Genomic DNA, 19,033 nt, shown 5'->3' with positions numbered 1-19,033 from the left:
CATGAGAATTGCTGGTCTTGGCTCCTAAATGCTATCAAACAAGCAACAGCTGGCTTCAGTGAGCCCTAGCTGCAGCCAGATTAGATTGACAGCTTGGCTTTGCCTGGGAATCTGCAACCCCAGCACAAGCAGCAGCCATCTCAGATTGCTCTACATACAGCTCAGGCAGGGTGCCTGGGGCTAAACACAGATGGGGGCTGACCTTGGTCTGCACCACCAGGGAAACCCCAGGGCCAGAGCACCCAGTGGACAGCTACAGACCACGTCAGAGCGCCACCACCCTGCCCCTGCACAGCTGATCCTCTACTGACAGCAGAGGCTGCTGGTTAAGTGGTTACAGTCAGTCCTAGCAGCTGACTGGCCTGGGTAAATCCCTCCCATTGATTTGCCAACAGCAACTAAGGCTCAACTACTAGAGGAGGGTATACTCAGCCCACACAAAGGGCACACCTCAATTACCCAGTTTGGGTGATAGGGGAGGCTGTGCCACTGGACCCTACAGGACACCTACTACATCAGGTCACACCAGAAGACACTCAGTCAAAGCAGCTCTACCTAATACACAGAAACAAACACATGGACGCTGCCAAAATGAGGAGACAGAGAAACATGGCCCACGTGAAAGAACAGATCGAAACTCCAGAACAAGAACTGAACAAAATGGAGATGAGCAATCTATCAGATGCAGAGTTCAAACCACTGTGTATAAGGATGCTCAAGGAAGTTAGTGGGGACCTCAGCAGCATAAAAAAGACCCACTCAGAAACAAAGGACACACTAATTGAAATAAAGAAGTTGTTACAGGGAAACAACAGTAGAGTGGATGAAGCTGAGAATCAAATCAATGATTTGGAACATAAGGAAGCAAATAACAACCACTCAGCACAACAAGAAGAAAAATGAATCCAAAAATGTGAGGAGAGTATAAACAGCCTATGGGAAGACTTCAAGAGGTCCAACATTCACATCATAGGGGTGCCAGAAGGAGAAGAGGAAGAGGAAGAGGAAGAAAGTGGAAATCTGCCTAAAAAAATAGAGAAAGAAAACTTCCCTAATTTGGTGAAGGAAACAGACATGCAAGTCCAGGAAGCACAGAGAGTCCCGATTATGATGGAAGCAAAGAGGCCCACACCAAGACACATCATAATTAAAAGGCCAAAGTTTAAAGATAAAGAGAGACTCTGAAAACCTCAAGAGAAAAGTTAGTTAGATGGTTGCCCGAGGGGAGTGGGGAGGAGGATGGGTGAAGAGGGGAGAGAATTAAAAAGTGCAAATAGGTAGTTACAGAATAGCCATGGGGATGTAAAGTAAAGTATAGGAAATGGAGTAGCCAAAGAACTTAAAACACATGACCCATGGACATGAACAATGGTGGGTGGCCTGCCTGAGGAAGTGATGACACTGGGTGGAGGGGAGCAACTGTAACAGCATAATCAATAAAATATAATTTTTTAAAAAGGGAAAGCACAGCAGTTCATGCAGAGATAGGATTCATCCCACTGAGGTAGAAATGAGGAAAATACAGATGACAGCGATACCATAATCTAAGTAGTCAATAGAATAATTACTGCAAAACTGATTATTTCTTATTCTTATATTCTCATTTTCACTTCTAAGTTCCATAAATACCTTAATGTGAAAAAATGTATCTGTTTATCGACTGTCCATTAGGGTGGGTAAAGCATGGGAGGCACAGAGAGGATCTTCTCTTCCACCACAGGCTGAAGTTCCCTCCATGTGCTTGGATGCTTGCTACCCCTCTTCAGTTCCTTCAAAATAGGGGGTGTTTCCAGGGGGCTCTAACATTCTAGATGTTTTCTGGAATAATCCTGACACAAGCGTACTAAGTGGCATACAGCTGAACTGTATACCATAAGCAAACATTCAGCTAACGAGGTATATACCCCCAAACCTTAAAAAGACTTGTTTTACTGGCTTCTTTCTAAAAATCTCCCCAGAAATAAATGGCATTTCAAGAACCTCAAGATTCAGCATCTGAAGCTTGTAGTGTCCCTCTCACACCTCAAAAGAAGCTGAGTTATCTGGCAGGGGACAAATGAAGTGTCTCTTTGTTCACTATGACAACACAACCTTCTTCAAATATCTAGCTGCCATATTTTTGAAATACGAGGAGGCAGCTGGACTATAAAACCTTAACATCTAAACAGATCATATAAACAAAGGAAGTTCAGAGAACACACATTTCTTCCTTTTTCTTTTTTTATCTTAAGTTTTACTCAATCCATATGGCTTCAGATGTATTTTTTCTAGTGTTACTGAGTAGTCAGGTCTCTAAACAATGAGTAATAAAGTGGGTGGAAGGTTAGTGGCCAAGACTAACAAAAGGAGGAAATGAGGAAATGGCCCAGTGAAACCCAAAGGCCTCTCAACTAGTCTAATACGTTGGAAAATAAAATGATTCCCAAGAATATGACTGGAATCCTGCGAGACTGCTTTCATATGGTCCTTGAAGGGGTGATTCAAACTGAATCATGGCTACCAAGCCACTGATTGCCAAAAGCCCTTCAGCGCATCTGTGTCTCATAATGTCCCAGTACAGAGGTCACGCTGAACTTTGAAATTTTGTACAAAGCACTTATGAAAAGTAATGAATGCTGCTCTGGAAGGGGAAAGAAGAGAAATATATACAAAGGCAAGGCAATATACAAGTTTAACTCTCCACTGGTGTTTTACAAAGATAGGTATATCATGCACCTGGAGGGCTGGAAAAATAGTATTACCTTGGGGCTTACACTTTGGTCCTAAAAATTGTAGTGAGAATTATATTAAGCACATAAGATATATATTTGCCAATCGACACATTCTCTCCCTGTAGTAATATGGGGCGCCAAATCATAATCAAAACATTGGTCGATATAGGGCCAGAACAAAGAAAGTTAGGCAGAGCCTAAGAAATGTTCCTATTGTTCTAGTGCCCTTCCCTGACACAAGAAATGATCTCAACAAGGGGACTGTGTTATTCCCAATGTTGGACAGTGCTGGACGCATAATTTGTACTTCTGATTTTGGGGGTTGGCTCTTTTCATGAGCCCTTTCCTTACTTTACATGCTAATCTCACTTCATTAAGTCATCTCACTTAAAGATGCACTATATTCCCTCCCCAATCATACATCTCAGAGCTGAGAAGTGGGATTGTACCCTCATTTTCCATGTTACAGCCCTTATGCAAAACTCCCAGTTTCTTTACATGTCACTCAGCTATATAAAACTCAAATTCAAAAATCTTTGACCATTATCTTTTATTTCAGCTTTCTCAAGTACTTTTACTACAACTGACCTGTAACTACACAAACCTCTATTCATTGACCATCGATTTCCCCTTCTCTGTCCAGCTTACGTTCCATGGCTACGTTCCGATCTGTCGCCAACACTCGCAGTTCCTCAGCACTACCATCCTTCTATGCTGCAGATGCAGATCAACTCCTGAGTTTTAGCTCAAGATGGTTTTGGAGAAAAATCACAAGCAAAGGGCGCTACTCTAAGTTTATTATGTCCAACCACAACAGGACCCTCCAAGCTTTCTGCAGTTATTCCACATGTTCTTAGGATATTTCCCAACAGTCACATCAGCTCTGTCGGACTTTTCCAAACAACTGAAACCCAACTCACCCAGACCCTCCCACTCAGCTTCATCTCTTCATACTCCCCAGACTCACACCAAATGCCATCCTAAATTGGTTTATTTTTATTTATTTATTTAAATCCTCACCAGAGCACATGCTTATTGATTTTAGAGGGGGAAAGAAGAGAAACTTCGAGGATCGCCCAGTTGCCTCCCGTCTGCGCTCTGACTGAGGTCAAACGGCAACCTAGGTGTGTGCCCTGACTGGGAACTGAACCTACAACCTTTTGGCACACAGGACAATGCTCCAACTGAAGACACCTGACCAGGGCAAATTGCTTTATTTTTTAAAACATAGTTCACATACCATAAAATTCACCCCTTTAAAGTGCACAATTCAGCAGCTTTCATATATTTAAAAGGTTGTATAACCAACACTGCAATTGATTTTAAACACTTTCATCACCCCAAAAAGAAACTCAGTACCCATTAGCAGTCACTCCCCATTCACTCTTCCCACTAGACCTAGGTAACCACTAATCAGCTTTCTGTCTTAATAAATATACTTATTCTGGACATTTCATATAAATGCAATCATATCCTATGTAGTCTTTTGTGTCTGGCTTCTTTCAGTTACCACAAACTTTTCAAGGTTCATCACACTGTAGTATCAGGGTTTCATCATTTCTTTCTTCTTTTTTTATTTTGTGGGTTGTTTCTTCCCAGTGAAAACAGCCATTCTGTGCTCAGTTTCCAGAACAACCAACAGATCATAGGAAGACAGTCCTTTGGGCCTCTGCTTGAAATCATTTCTTTTTATGAATGAAAAATAATTCCATTCTGTGCCTATACCACATTTTGTTTATTCATTCAGCTGATAAACTTGGGTTGTTTTCCACTTACAGGATTTTTTAATAATGCTGCTTATGGGCATTTGTGTACAAGTTTGCATGTAGATATTTTCTATTCTCTTGTGCAAATACCTTGGAATGGAATTGTTAAGGTCATATGGTAACTGCATGTCTTTTAACATTTTGAGGAATGCCAAACTGTTTTCCGAAGTACCTATAACATTTCATTTCCCTTTAGCAACAGTATGAGAGACCCAAATTTTCCCCATCCTTACTACACTTTTTAGGAGTGCTAGGCAGAAATCAGCTCCAGCCCCCTTGAGCCATCTTGTCCAACCTAAAGCGGGGAAGTGAGAAGGGAAGCACTCTTGAAGTTCACAGTCCATGGCACAGGCTCACCAAAAGACAGACCTAATCATAGGACTACTGAATGCTTCTCCTTCCTCCACACTTTACCATTACATCACGAACAGCCTAGGTACTGCTTTTTCTTTCACCCAGTACATCACGTCAACTTTTCAACAAAAATTACAAGGCATGCTAAAAGGCAAAACACAGTTTGAAGAGACTGAACAAGCGTCAGAAGCAGAGTAAGATAGTGGAGAAAGTAGACAATATATAGGAACATATAGATAATGTAAGCAGAAATATGGAAATTCTAAAAATGAGTTAAAAAATGCTGGAGATAAAAAACACTGTAATAAAAATGAAGAATGCTTTTATAGGCTCATTAGTAAACAGGACATACTTGAGGAAAGACTTTCTAAACTTGAGAATATGACGATATCTCTAAAAAGTGAAAACCAAAGGAAAAAAAAAGACTGAAGAAGGAAGACCATATTTACCCCCAAAATGTGGAACATCTAATGAAGAATGTAACTAAGGTACACGTAATGAGAATACCAGGAGCAGAGAGAAAGGGATAGGAGCAGTATTTGAAGTAATAATGACTGAGAATATCCCCAAAACCAAAAAAACCCCATCAACAACCAAAACTACACATAAGAACATCAAATTTAAACTGAAGAAAATCAATGATAAAGAAAAAAATACTGAAGGAGGCCAGATCAAAGAAATACCTCACTTATCGAGGAGCAAACGTCAGAAACATATCTGACATCTCCTCAGAAACCATGTGAACGAGAAGAGAGTGGAGTGAAATATTTACAGTGTTCAGAGAAAAAACCCAAGAACCTTAATTTCTGTACCTTGTGAAATTATGTTACAAAAGTGAGGGGGGGAAAGAAAGATTTCCTCAGATAAACAAATAAACAAATATTGAGAAGGCTTATTTCCAGTAGACCTACCTTGCAGTAAGTATTAAAAAGTTCTTCAAAGAGAAGAGAAATGATATAGATTGGAAACTTGGATCTACATAAAAAAAAAAAAAGGAAGAGCATTAGAGCATGAAAAGTTGAAGTAAAATAAAAACTTTTTTCTTATTCATAATTCAAAGAAGTTTGCACGAAGTAATAGCAGCAACTATTATGTATGCTTATACACAGGAGCTTAGTATAAGTGAAATGAATGGCAGCAATGATATAAGGGATGAGAGGGAGGAATTAGGAATATTTTGCTAATATAAAGCACTTCAACATTCCATTAAGCAGTGCAGTGTTATGTGAAAGTGGATATGAATTAGTTGTAAATATGATATTGTAAACTCTAGGGCAACAAGCCACTAAAAAAAGTAAAAAAAAAAATTGCTATGCTAAGACAGGAGAGAAAATGTAATTACATAAAATGCTCACTTAACCTCCTCTCCCCAAAAAAGGCAGAAAAAGTGTGGAAGTCAAAAATAGAAAAAAAAAAAAAAAGCAACAAACATAGTAGATTTAATCCAATTACATCGATAGTCATCTTAAATGTCAATGGTCCAAATACACCAATTAAAAGATAGAGATGGTCAGAATGGATCAAAAAAGTTTCAACCACATGCTTTCTATAAGAAAGCCACATTTCTTTAAGAAAGCCACATTAAATATAGAGAAACATAGATTAAAAGTAAAGGAATGGACAGACAATAATACAACATAAACGGAAAGAAAGCGAGAGTAGCTGTATTAATTTCAGAAAGAGCAAACTTCAGGGCAAGGGAAGCTGAGAGAGGGCTGTTACACAATGTCAGAGAACACACCAAAAGACATGGCGATCCTTTGTGTGCACGTGTCTAACAACAGAGTGTCCAGGTTCGTGAGGCAAAACCACAGAAGTAGAAAATAACTGATAAAACTACTGTTACAGTGGGAGACTTGGCCACCCCTCTGTGAGAAACGAACAGGTCCAGAAAGTGGACAACCAGTGAGCACGTGGTTAAACTCAATAGCAGCATAAACCAACTGGACATAATTGACATCTATAGGACTACTTCATCCAACAGCAGACTGCACATTTTCCCAAGCTCCCATGGAACATCACCAAGATACATCAATTTCTGTGCCACAGAACACGCCTTAACAAATTTAAAAGAATAGAAATCATTCCATGTCTGCTTTCAGACCACAATGAAATTAAACTACAAATAGGTAACACAGAGGAGGCTGGAAAATCCCAAAATACTTACAGATTAAACAATACCCTCCTTCCCTCCCTCCCTTCCTTCCTTCATTTATTTACATTGTTTATTCTATTATAGTTATCCCAATTTTTTCTTTTATTCCACCAGCCCACCCCTCTCGCCCACAGTCAACCCCCTCTCCGTTGTCCATGTCCATGAGTCATCCATACATGTTCTGTGACTAGTCCCCTCCCCTTTCCTTTCACCATCCTACCCCACCTGCCTCCCCTCCCATAGCTGTCAATCTGTTCCATGTCCCTGGTTCCATTTGTCAAGTTAGTTTATTTTTTTTTCCATCAGATTCCAGTTACAAGAGAGGTTATATGGTATTTATCTTTTGCTGACTTCACTTAGCATTAGCAGTCTCCAGTTCCATCCATGCTGTTGCAAGCGACAGGACTTCTTTCTTTCTGCTGTGTGGTACTCCGCTACGTAAACATACCAGTTTTCTAATGCACTCACCTACTGATGGGCACTCGGGCTGCTTTCAACATGCGGCTATTGTAAACAGGGTGCTATGAACATCGGGGTGCATAAGTTCTTTTGGATTGGTGTTTCAAGATTCTTAGAGTATAATCCCAGCAGTGGAACTGCTGGGTCATAAGGCAGTTCCATTTTTAATTTTTTTGAAACTCCATACTGTTTTCCATAGTGGCTGCCCCAGTCTGCATTTCCACCAACAGTGCACTAGGATTCCCTTTTCTCTGCATCCTCTCCAGCATTTGTTGTTTGTTAACAATATACTTTTAAATAATACATGAATCAGAGAAGAAATCAAAAGAAATTAAAGGATATCTTGAACTAAAAAAAAATTAAAATACAACTTAAGAAAATTTGTGGGGTACAGTAAAAGCAGTAGTTACAGGTAAATTTATAGCAATGAATAAATATATCAGAAAAGAAGAAAAATCTACAATCAATAATCTAAGTTTCCACCTTGAGAAACTAGTAAGAGTAAATTAAATCCAAAGTAAGCAAAAGCTAAAAAATAAAAACTAGAGCAGAGATTGAAAGTAGAAAATCAACAAAACGAAATGTTAGTTCCTTGAAAAGATCAGTAAGTCTCTAGCCAGTCTAAAAGTAAAAAGGACACAAATTACTAATATCAGATTTGAAAGAATGGAAATTACTAAAGATCTCCTGGACACTAAAAGGACAACAAAGGAATACTATGAACAACTCTTGGCTACAAATTTGATAACCACGATAAAATAACTGAATTCTTTGGAAGATGCAATCTGCCAAATTTCACACAAGAAAACAGATAATTTTAATAACCTTCCCAAACAGGAAGCATCAGGGTCAGATGGGTTCACTGGTAAATTCCACCAAATATGTAAGGAAGAAATTATACCAATCTTTTATATTCGCTTCCTGAGAACAAAAGCAAAGAGAACGCTTCCTAATTCATTCTATGAAGCATCACCCTAAGACCAAAACGAGGCAAAGGCATCACAAAGAAAACTAGAGCTAATATCTCTCATGAACATAGTTGTAAAAAGCCTCGAAAAAATACTATTAGCAAATTGAATTCAACAATGTATACAAAGAATTATATACCACGACCCAGTTAGATTTATTCCAGATAGGCAGGGCTGGTTCAAATTAAAAAATTAATTAAGAGAATCCATCATATCAACAGGATAAAGAAGAATCACATAAGCATATCAATGGATGCAGAAGCAGCATTTGGCAAAACCCAACATCCATACAAAATAAAAACTCTCAGCAAACTTGGAACAGAAGAAAACTTTTTCAAGTTTATAAAGAACACCTACAAAAACCTTACAGCTAGTACCATGCTTCATGTTTTGAGAAACTCAAAGCTTCCCCTCTAAGATCCGAAGGAAGAAGGCGAGGATGTCCTCTCTTATCGCTGCTTTTCAAAATCATAGTGGGAGTCCCAACTAATGAAATAGGACCAAAGGGAAAAAAAAGGAACTAAAAGGTATGCAGATTAAGAAGGAAGAAGCAAAACTCTCTTTGTTCAAGAGTAACATGATTGTCTATGTAGAAAATCCAAAAATTGACAAGATACAATTTTTAAAAGCCCTACTGAAAAAAGAAACAAACAAAAAACCCCCCTGAAACTTATGAGTATAGCAAGGTTGTAGGACAGAAGGTTAAAATATAAAAATCAACTGCTTTCCTATATATCAGCAATGAACAGGTGGAATTTGAAATTGTATTAGCACTTCCCAAAATAAAATACTTCTGTAGAAATCTAACAAAATATTTATAAAATCTATATAAGAAAGCCACACAAATGTGATGAAAGGCATCAAAGGAAGAAGTAAATAAATGGAGAAATATGCCATGTGCATGAATAGAAAGAGTCAATATTGTCAAAATGCCAGTTCTAAGCTTCATCTGTAGATTCAACTCAATCCCACTAAAAATCTCAGCAAGTTGTTTTGTGGTTACCAATAAATTGATCGTAAAGGTTATATGCAGAGGCAAAAGACCCAGAATAGTCAACTGAATATTGGAGGAGAAAAACACAATCGAAGGACCGACACTCCCAATACTTTCTGTTTAGTCGCAATAATCAAAACAGTGTGATATTGGTGAAAAAAAAAAGACAAGTAGGTTAAAAAAAAAGACAAAGAACAGAATACAGAGCCCAGAAATAAGCCCATATAAACATAATCAACAGATCTTTGACAGGAGCAAAGGTAATACAATGAAGTAAAGACAGTCTTTTCAACAAATGGTGCTGCATCTGAACACCCACATGCAAAAACCAACCAAAACCAAGCAGACTCTACACATAGCCTTATACTCTTCATATAATTAACTCCAAATGGCTCATAGAACTAAATGTAAAATGTAAAACTGCAGAATTCCTAGAAGATAACATTGGAGAAAATCTACATTATCTTGGGCATGGCAATGCCTTTTTAGCTATAACACCAAAAGCATGGTCCATGAAAGATAGAATTGATTAGTTGGACTTCATTAAAGTGAAAACTTTTGCTCTGTGAAAGTCAATGTCAAGAGAATGAGAAGATATATATGAAGAAAAAACTGTTATGTATTTGCAAAAGACATATTTGATGAAAAAACCTGCTATCCAAAATATACAAAGAACTTAAAACTCGACAATAAGAAAATGAATAACCCAATTAAAAAAATGAGCAAAAGACCTTAACAGACTCCTCACCAAAGGAAATATACAGATTGCAAGTAAGCATATGAAATGATGTTCAATATCATGTGCCATTAGTGAACTGGAAAGTAAAACAATGAGACAGCTCTTCACAGCTATTAGAATGGATAAAATACCAAAATACTGGTAACACCAAATGCTGGTGTGGATGTGGAACAACAGGAACTCTCCAATTCGTGTCTGGGGAAAATGAATGCAAAATGGCACAGCCACTATGTAAGATTGTCTGGTAGTTTCTTATGAAACTGCTCACTTTCTAAACATCAACTGCATTCCTTGGTATTTACCCAAAGGAGTTGAAAACTTACGTCCACACAGAAACCTATACATGATGTCTGTAGTAGCTTTATTGATGTCAAAATTTGGACACGACCAAGCTATCCTTCAGTAGATACAGACAATGGAACATTACTCAGTGCTAGAAGAAATGAGTTATCAGGCCATGAAAAGACATGGAGGAGCCTTGTCTAAACGCACATTACTAAGTGAAAGGAACCAATGTGAAAAGGCTACAAACTGTATGATTCCAAACATAGGACAACCTGGATAAGGTAAAACTATGGAGACAGTAAAAAGATGAGCCGCTGCCAGAGTTTTGGGAGAAGGTGGGGGTGAACAGGGAGAACAAAGAGGAGTTACAGGGCAGTGAAACTATTCTGCAAGGTACTGGAATGGTAGATCCAGGGCATGCATTTGTACAACCCCACAGAATGCACACCAAAAGTAAATCCTAATGTAAACCATGACTTTGGGTAATGATGTGTCAACGTAGGCTTATGGACTGTAAGAAGTGCACTGCTCTGGTGGGAGATGTTGACAGTGGGGGAGAGTGTGCATGCACAAACAGGGGACATATGGGAACTCACTGTACTTTGTGCTTGATTTTGCTCTAAACTTAAAACTAATCTAAAAAGTGTGTTAATTAAAAAAATTAGCATATACAATAGATTCAATATAATTACATGAGTTGTTATAACATACACCGGATGTAAACAGGTTTAGGAATGAATACAACTAATTTGATATACATAAATTTAACCGAAGTGAGTGCAAGTACAAATGCTTACTAGGAGTAATCAACATTTTGCAAAAGCGTTCAGCAGGCTGTAGTCATTAATCACACGTTTTACAGAGGGAGTGAGAACACTGGCTAATCCCACCAGAAGTGAAATTCAGTTAAGAACTCTTTCTCCATAGGATCTGATGAGAGGGGGAAAGATAAGGATAGGTATTTGGGGAATAATTGGGTACTTATACTTTGGGGGAGGTGAGGATAAAACAGGGGTGATATAGTATAAACTTAGGGTTGCTTCAAGAGAAGGGCATAAAAAGGTGTGTGTTTTGGTGTGGGGTGGGCAGAGAACATAGTTCTGTTCCCAAAATCTAGAGCCAGGTTTTTATAACTAGGGCAATTGGTGACTTTAAAAATGTTGGTAGTTAGGAACCAAGCAGGAGGAAAACAGATTCATTCATTCAACAAGTATTTATTGAGTATCTAACATTCTAGGAACTTTCTATATACTGGGGATCCTCAGTGACCAAAACAGACAAAAATCCCTGCCCTCACAGCTTAGTGTACTGGGACAAAAAAAAAAAAAAAAAAAAAGGTAAAATAAGTAAAATAAATGTTACCTAGTAATAAGTACGAAGGGAAAAAGAAGCAAGGAAAGAGGCCATAAAGAGTATGTCTGGAATTTTATTTAGAGGCCAGGAAAGGCTTCATTCAGGAGACCTGAGATGATGAAGGGAGAACTATGCATGCATGTGAGGAGTGAGTGGCCAGTACAAAGGAGTGAACTTGACCCTTGAACAACATGCGTTTAAACAGCAGAGGCCCACTTATATGGTGTGTGTGTGTGTGTGTGTAAATACTGTAAATGTGTTGTCTTTCTTGTGATTTCCTTAATCACATTTTGCTTAGCGGACATTATTGTAAGGACATAGTACACAGCACATACACCATCCCCCTATGTTGTTCGAAGGTCAACTGTATACTTGGTGTGACCGAAGGAGGCAAACGTGCCTCGACTGAAACTAGAGGCAAAAAGAGAGGAGATCCTACTGCTCAAGCAGGGGCCAGACCCCATCAGTTTGGGCACTGAGAAAGAAGACACCTGTAAAGAAGGGTTCCTGGTGGCTTAACTGAGCTCAATATTAAAAGAGCAGAGCCTGACAGGTATTTCTACACAGGGTCCTCTCATGCAAACTGCACTCCAGGGAAAAGCCTGCACCGAACCACCTGCCTCCGCACTGTGCTTCTGCCATCTGAGCTGGCCTTTATAAAGGATTTCCTGGAATTCTATTTCAGCCAAGAAGACTGAGGCTCTCCCCATCCAACCAGGGTTTCACAGCAGTTACCAGAGATAGCTAGCTAGATATTAAAAAAGAAAAAAGAGCAAAGGTAATTAGACATTGAGTTTAATAAACTGGGGAGCACGAGCCCGTTTGCTTCACCAGGAAGCTAGTGCTTTACATCTCAGGGGATTATAGCACTGCTCAGCCAAGGGAATTAACACTCCTCCCTTCTGCCCTCTGGTACCAGATTGTTGGGGTCACAGAAGGCAGCGCTGGACCGAAAAGGCCTATCAGTCTAAGGGGTGGGCCTATCAAAAGCCTGCAGAAGCTTAGGAAGTTGATTGGTTCTTTTGAAAAGCACCTGGCCCATCTCAAACCCAAGCTAACATAATCTCAGGGAAACAAAGCAGCTCTCTTTCTCTCTCTCTCCTGCTTGTGGACCTACACTCGATCCGTCTGTTTGCATTCTCGCTTTCTCCGGAGCGGAGCACGTGGCCCTGTGGGTCTAGCAGCTACCAGGGCCCAGGCAGACTGTAAAGCTTACATGAGAGTAAGGTTTAATAAGCAGCAGAAACTCTGTACACTGGCTTTTGTTTTGGCATCGGTGAGGACAAGGTTGGACTTTTTCCATGCTGGGATGGACAGAGATGGGACACTGGAAACTCAGGGATGAACTTCCACACAAATAAAACACCTTACTACACCACAATCTCCCCTGTGTGGGTCCTAAGAATGCTTTCCTTGTGATCCTGTAGAAGGGCCTAATTTCCACCAACAACACAGCTATATTCCCATCAACATCTTCATCAACCAATCAGAGCAGCTCCATTCTGACCAATCAGAAAAGTGCTTTTTGGACCAATGAAACTGCAAAGATTTGGAGTCTTCATTTGCATGAGGGTGGACCAATCAGGAACCAGGTGCAGGACTTCTGTCTATATAAGTCAGCTCCCCCCTGGAAGAATGCACTTTCCCTTTCCACTGAAGACTGAATCTACCTGACTGAGCTGAAATGCTGAAGATGTCTCACTAGAGCACACCAGTGGAAGCCAGAGCAGCACGGCACAGAACAGAGCTCACCAGAACAGAGTGGAGTAGGCCAGTGAAAGAAAGGCAAAGCTGACTGGCACAAAGCAGAGCTGTCTGGTTTGAGAGGGGCCTGGAACCAGGGCCACCTGGTCCCAGGGCTGCCTTGCAGATGTACTGTTCCACGGTCCTGCTGTTTCAAAGCCTTGCTGTGTCAGTTGAGCTGTTTGCACTGAATAGTTTTCTTCATCACACCCCAAACTGGGTATTCGTGTTGGCACTTGAAGTGGTGCCAACCATCACTGGTTGATGTAAGTCATAGTAAGGTTTTTTGCTTTTATTCTACAACGAGAAATCACTAGAAGGTTTTGAGCAGGTAAGGCACGGAACCAAACATTTTTATAGGATGACTCTGGCTGTTTAGAGAACAGAATTAAGTGTGGAGTGGGTCAGGGTGGCAGTAAAGAGATCATTTGGGAATCTACTGCAATAATCCATCTGAAAGACAAGGATTACAGTGGTAGTAGTGGTAGCAAGACGTGACTATATTCTTGACATTTTGAAGGTAGCCAATTCCTAGGTTCAAAATAACTAAAATTAGGAAAAGAATATAAACTGTGGCATGCATATATTTTGACTGTAGCCTCATAACTTGCTTAGTGATAGAGGTGGGCTGTATCGATGTGAAAGCAGGAACCGCTGGCTCTCTCTGATGGCTGGTGGCTCCTGCTATAGATATGCTAATTAACTAGAGGAATTCTGCTGAGGTTTGAGCAGCCCCCTGGGCAGCAAAGAGGTGAGGAAATATGCACAAGGTAATGACTGCTTTTCAATAATTCGTTGGAGTCTCCAAAAACTGGACTCAGATTAGCAGGAGTCAACAGAACAACAGAGAACTAAGGAAATGAGAAATTTCACACTCCTCCTTGGATTCCTTTCCAGGCCTGTACGTCTATGGACAGCACCCACCTCTTGCCTCGCCCCTCCTCCCCTCCCTTAACAATAAGAGATGACTGGATTCCAGACTCTCTTAAAATGAATTTGAAAATTAGTTCTTCAGTACTATTGAATTAGGCTTTCTCAATAAATAAACCTCTCCTTGCTCCAAACCGTGGTCCATGGAGTATTTGCCTTTCTTTTGAAGCACACAGGAACTTTGGGCCTGGGACACTGACAATATACTTGCAACTTTTTGAGGTGTTCTTTATGGAGCCACAAAAGAAACAATCCGGCCACCACTTAATGGAAATGTCTGTAATGTTTGTAGGCCAACCGTAAATATTTGTTGAACACCTTTACTGTGTGACCTAGATGGTGCGTCCTGTCAAGTGGTGTGGAGATTTGCTTTATGGAATTTTACAGTTTGTTATTCTCCTTGGTCTGGAGAGATTATTCTCAAACAATGAGAAGTGGGAAGAGGCCAGAGTTAGAACAAACATAAATCTTCCATCTTTGTTTACCTTTGAAGTAAGAGTTTTGCAAACCTATGAGTCATATATTTTCTAAAAAAATGTAACAGAAGTATTAGATCATTAAAAGCAACTGGGCATCGTTCGTATTTTTTTCTCAACAGTTCGATCACTGTACGTGCGTTACATCCCCAACCACCCCTTAACAGAACCTTAATGGAGAACTGTTACCATCAGGAAACGAAACGTGTTGTAAGAAATGCCAAACATCACAAACGTCTAGAAATAGTGGTCTTTACCAGGTGTGAAGTACAGTGAAAACATAGGGAAAATAAAATATATTTTATTCTACCAAAGCAAATATGTCATTTTACAAGCAGAGTACTGCTTTTTGAAGTAACAGTCCACCCACTTGGCTTTTCACTGGTGTCTGTCTACTGGTCCCAAGTTGCCCTTCCAACACGGCCTATTGAAGCACTGCTTTTACTATTAGTAAACGAGAAGAAAACTGCTCAAGTACAACTTCGGAGCAGTGCTGAACTGCAAGTTAGAGTAATCAATAGAACTTGGCATTACTTAGTGTAGAGTGCTTTCCCAATTAATTTCCTGCGACACTGAAGTACTAGGAAACAGTGAAAAAGTGGGAATGTATCAGGTAGGGGAGGAGAGGTGGGAGGTGGGGAAGAGAACACCAGAATGGGCATATGCCTTTTAGGGAGCCATATTGTTCCTGTAGGTACTTAGCTAGTTATCAGTGAAGGAGGGAGGCAGAGGCAATCAGACATTTTTGGGCCTACCCAACCAGAAAGCATAAGCCTGCTTACTTAGCCAAGAAGCTAGAGCATCACACATTCCAGGGAATCACAGCATTGCCCTGCAAAGGGGATTAACAACCCTCCCTCTCCTGCACACCAGTTTTTCAATCTCTCAGTCCTCTTGCCCAAAATATTGGGGTGGGGGGCAGGTGCACATGCACAGTAGGGGCCCAAATGGCAACCACAAAGGCCTGACAATCTAGCTTGGGGAAAGTAGACTGGGAGACAAACCAACAGAAACCTGCGAAAGCTTGGGAGGTTAATGGTTAATTTGAAAATAACCAACTTTCAGGCATTTGGGATGCCTGGTCCATCCCAAACACAAGACAATATAACTCAGCCTAATAAAAAAGCTCTCTCTCTTTTGCTCAGGAACATGCCCTTGCCTGTTTGCTCCTGCATTCTCTTCCTAGAGACGATGGGGGTGTAGCAGCTGTGCACCCTCCAAAACAGGCTGCTCCGGGCAGGAGCCTGGGCACAGCAGAGCAGCCTGGAACGGCACTAAGCTACCTGGATGGGATTCAAACTGCTTAGCAGCTACTTGCGTACTCCAATGGACTAAGCTTTAACATAAAACAGAACTCTGGACAATGGCCTTGGTTTTGGCCTTGTTGGATACATGGTTGGACTTTTCCCTGGCAGGACAGATGAAGATGGGATACAGGGGCAGTTTTCTATTTCCATGTGAGTAAATCTTGCCACACCACAATCTCCCATGTGTGAAATGCTTTTCCCGTGATCCTGTGAAATGCTTTCTCTTGATCTGTGAAAAAGCCCGGCTTTCACCAGTAACATGACATATGAAAAAGTATTTTCAATGACAGTCAATGTTATTGGCTTGACCAACAAGTTAGTTTGGTTTTTTCCATGAGATGGCTCCAGTAGTGTTTACTTGTCATAAACTTCATTTGAAAAAACTCTGTTAGATTAGATTGTGACAGCTGTCATATCAGTGTGCATTTAAAAAATTTTTTCAAAATTGGTGAATTTTTGTGGGGCCATTTTAATATTGAAGATGGAAAAAATATGTAACATTTTTGGCATACTATGCTTTATTATATCAAGTAGGTAAACATGCAATTGCACCTCAAAAAAAGATTGGTACACTGTGTGGAGAACGTGCTGTAAATGACCAAACACGTCCAAAGCGGTTGGTGAAGCTTCATGCTGGCAGATTTCTCGCTAGACGATGCTCCATGGTGGGTAGACCAGCTGAAGTTGAAAGCAATCAAGTCAAGACATTAATTGAGAACAATCAATGTTATATACCATGGGGGAGACAGCTGATATACTCAAAATATCCAAATCAATAAGACTATTGGTGAAAACTAAAACTATCTTATTTTATAGAAACAACTAAATGGACTTTTTGGCCAACACAGTATAATCTAAGGCATTTTATGTTTATCAAGAGGAAAAATGGGTATTAAATGGAGATGAAAAACAATGTTTTTATAGTATATCATATATCACTGTGTGAGACATCAAACACTAGTAAATAAGATTGACAAGAAATTCTTATCATTTTACATTTCATAATCTAGTGGGGGAACAGATGCATAAACAGTAAAAAATGTAAAGGGTGTAGTCACTGAGCTGTGTAAATATATTTATTTAAACATATGAGAAAGACAGGAAAGAGAGATGAACTAAACATGTTAGATAGGACAAGGGTCTGAAGTTCTGGGCAGTTCTTACTAAATGTTATTCTTGCTAAATGTTAAAATGCAGAGCAGCTGTAAACAGGATGCCCCTGACTTGACCTCCACCAGATAAATGTGGCCAACTGCAAAGAAATCAATGTGTAATTGTATAGGCAATGGCTAAGCCTTCCCAAGAGACAGAGCTTTGGATATGAATCCCATCTCCTTTACTTGCTACAAGCAAGCAAAACTACCTCATGACAACCAGTCTTGTTCTTGAACACAGCACCCTAAGGTGCAGAAATCCCTAAGTTCTGTAACAGATGAGGTGACCAGCTAAGATAACTGCTAATTATCACAACAAAGTCATAGACGCATTGGAAATGTGAAGGAAACAGAACATACCAGCGGAGTAAACACCTGAGAAGAACACTTTGCTCAGGATACTTACTTACATGTTTGAAATCCAGACTCATGTCAAAGAGGTAAATAGGATTCCCGTCTAGTTCTAAAACAAAAGGACTGAAATCGGACCTGAGGAATGCAATATATGGGAAAGCAGAAGAAATAAATATCCCTAGTCTCCTGACACAAAACCGACTACTTTACAACTCTAGAGCAAGGGTCCTTACTGTTTCAAGGAACACTGCTCCTCTATTTACTTATATTTTATGCTTTTTTCAGCTCAAACTTGCAGCTGCAAAACAATGCTTCAAAGAAAAGATGGAAAGAATGTTTCTTTCTGTTAGAGACAGTAACTCCTAAACCTTTTATCCTTTCAAAGCTGGTTAATATTGTAAAATTATAGGGTTTGAGAAGGAAAATCAGAGATCATTTATAAAAACTGCAGTGTAATAAAAGGAAATAGGTCCTACAAAAACGTGCTTAATTTTAATCAACTAACTTACAAATTAAATTCTCTGTCTAGGAAGAATTCCTAAAAAAAAAGCTTTGGGTAGTAGGAAACTTTTCTTCAGCCAAAAGACGAAGACAAAAACAAAAAATAGTACACACACAAAACTTCAGTCACAGGGAGGAGAGCAGTTAATAGTCTTCACTATTTTGAACAGCACAATGAAATTCAGTTCTTCTCACAAAACAAACAGGCACAATTGCTATGTGCTTATTAACAGTTTTAAACTGTCAACTGATGGTTGGTCATTGGCACCAGTTCAAATGCCAACAGGAATCCCCAATTTGGGGTGTGGTGAAGAAGGAAACTTTATTCCGTGCAAAATATCTCAATTCTGGTACAGCAGGGCTCTGAAAACAGGATGGCTGTGAGGCAGCCCTGGGTCCAGCTCTAGCCCTGGGTCCGGCTCTGGGTCCAGCTCTGCTCTGATCTGTTGGGTCTGGTCTGCCCTGCTCTACTCTGCCCCAGTCTGCCTCGCTGCTACAGTGACAGTGCTCTACTCTGCTCAGGCAAGACAAACCAGGGAAATCTTCAGTCTTCAGTGGAAAGGGAAAGTGAACTCCCAGAGCTAGAGGGGAGTTTGCTTATATATACAGAAGTTCCTGCATCTGGTCCCTTGATTGGTCTGTCCTCATGCAAAAGAGGACTCCAAATCCCCCATTTTTTTTTATTGGTCCAAAAGACACTTACATGATTGGTAAGAATGGAGGTGCTCTGATTGGTTGGTGAAGATGTTGATGGGGACATAGCTGTGTAGCTCCAATTGGATGG

General features: G+C 40.0%; 1 protein-coding gene across 4 annotated transcripts in view; it reads right to left on the bottom strand.

The window, feature by feature from the left end:
* Positions 1 to 19,033, bottom strand: part of HMG20A (high mobility group 20A) — a 73,801-nt gene that overhangs the window by 39,778 nt on the left and 14,990 nt on the right. For 2 of the 4 annotated variants that reach the window (XM_024557467.4, XM_045192825.3), the window contains one exon: positions 5,743 to 5,806. The exons of the other annotated variants lie outside the window; for them this stretch is intronic. The gene's annotated coding sequence lies outside the window, so the exon portion shown is untranslated. The remainder of the gene's footprint in view (positions 1 to 5,742; positions 5,807 to 19,033) is intronic. 4 annotated transcript variants of the gene reach the window in all.

The sequence above is a fragment of the Desmodus rotundus genome, chromosome 7 (genome assembly GCF_022682495.2).
Source record: "Desmodus rotundus isolate HL8 chromosome 7, HLdesRot8A.1, whole genome shotgun sequence".
Taxonomy (NCBI): Eukaryota; Metazoa; Chordata; class Mammalia; order Chiroptera; family Phyllostomidae; genus Desmodus; species Desmodus rotundus.
The sequence above is the reverse complement of the archived record's forward strand: the minus strand, read 5'-3'. Positions and strand labels throughout refer to the sequence as shown.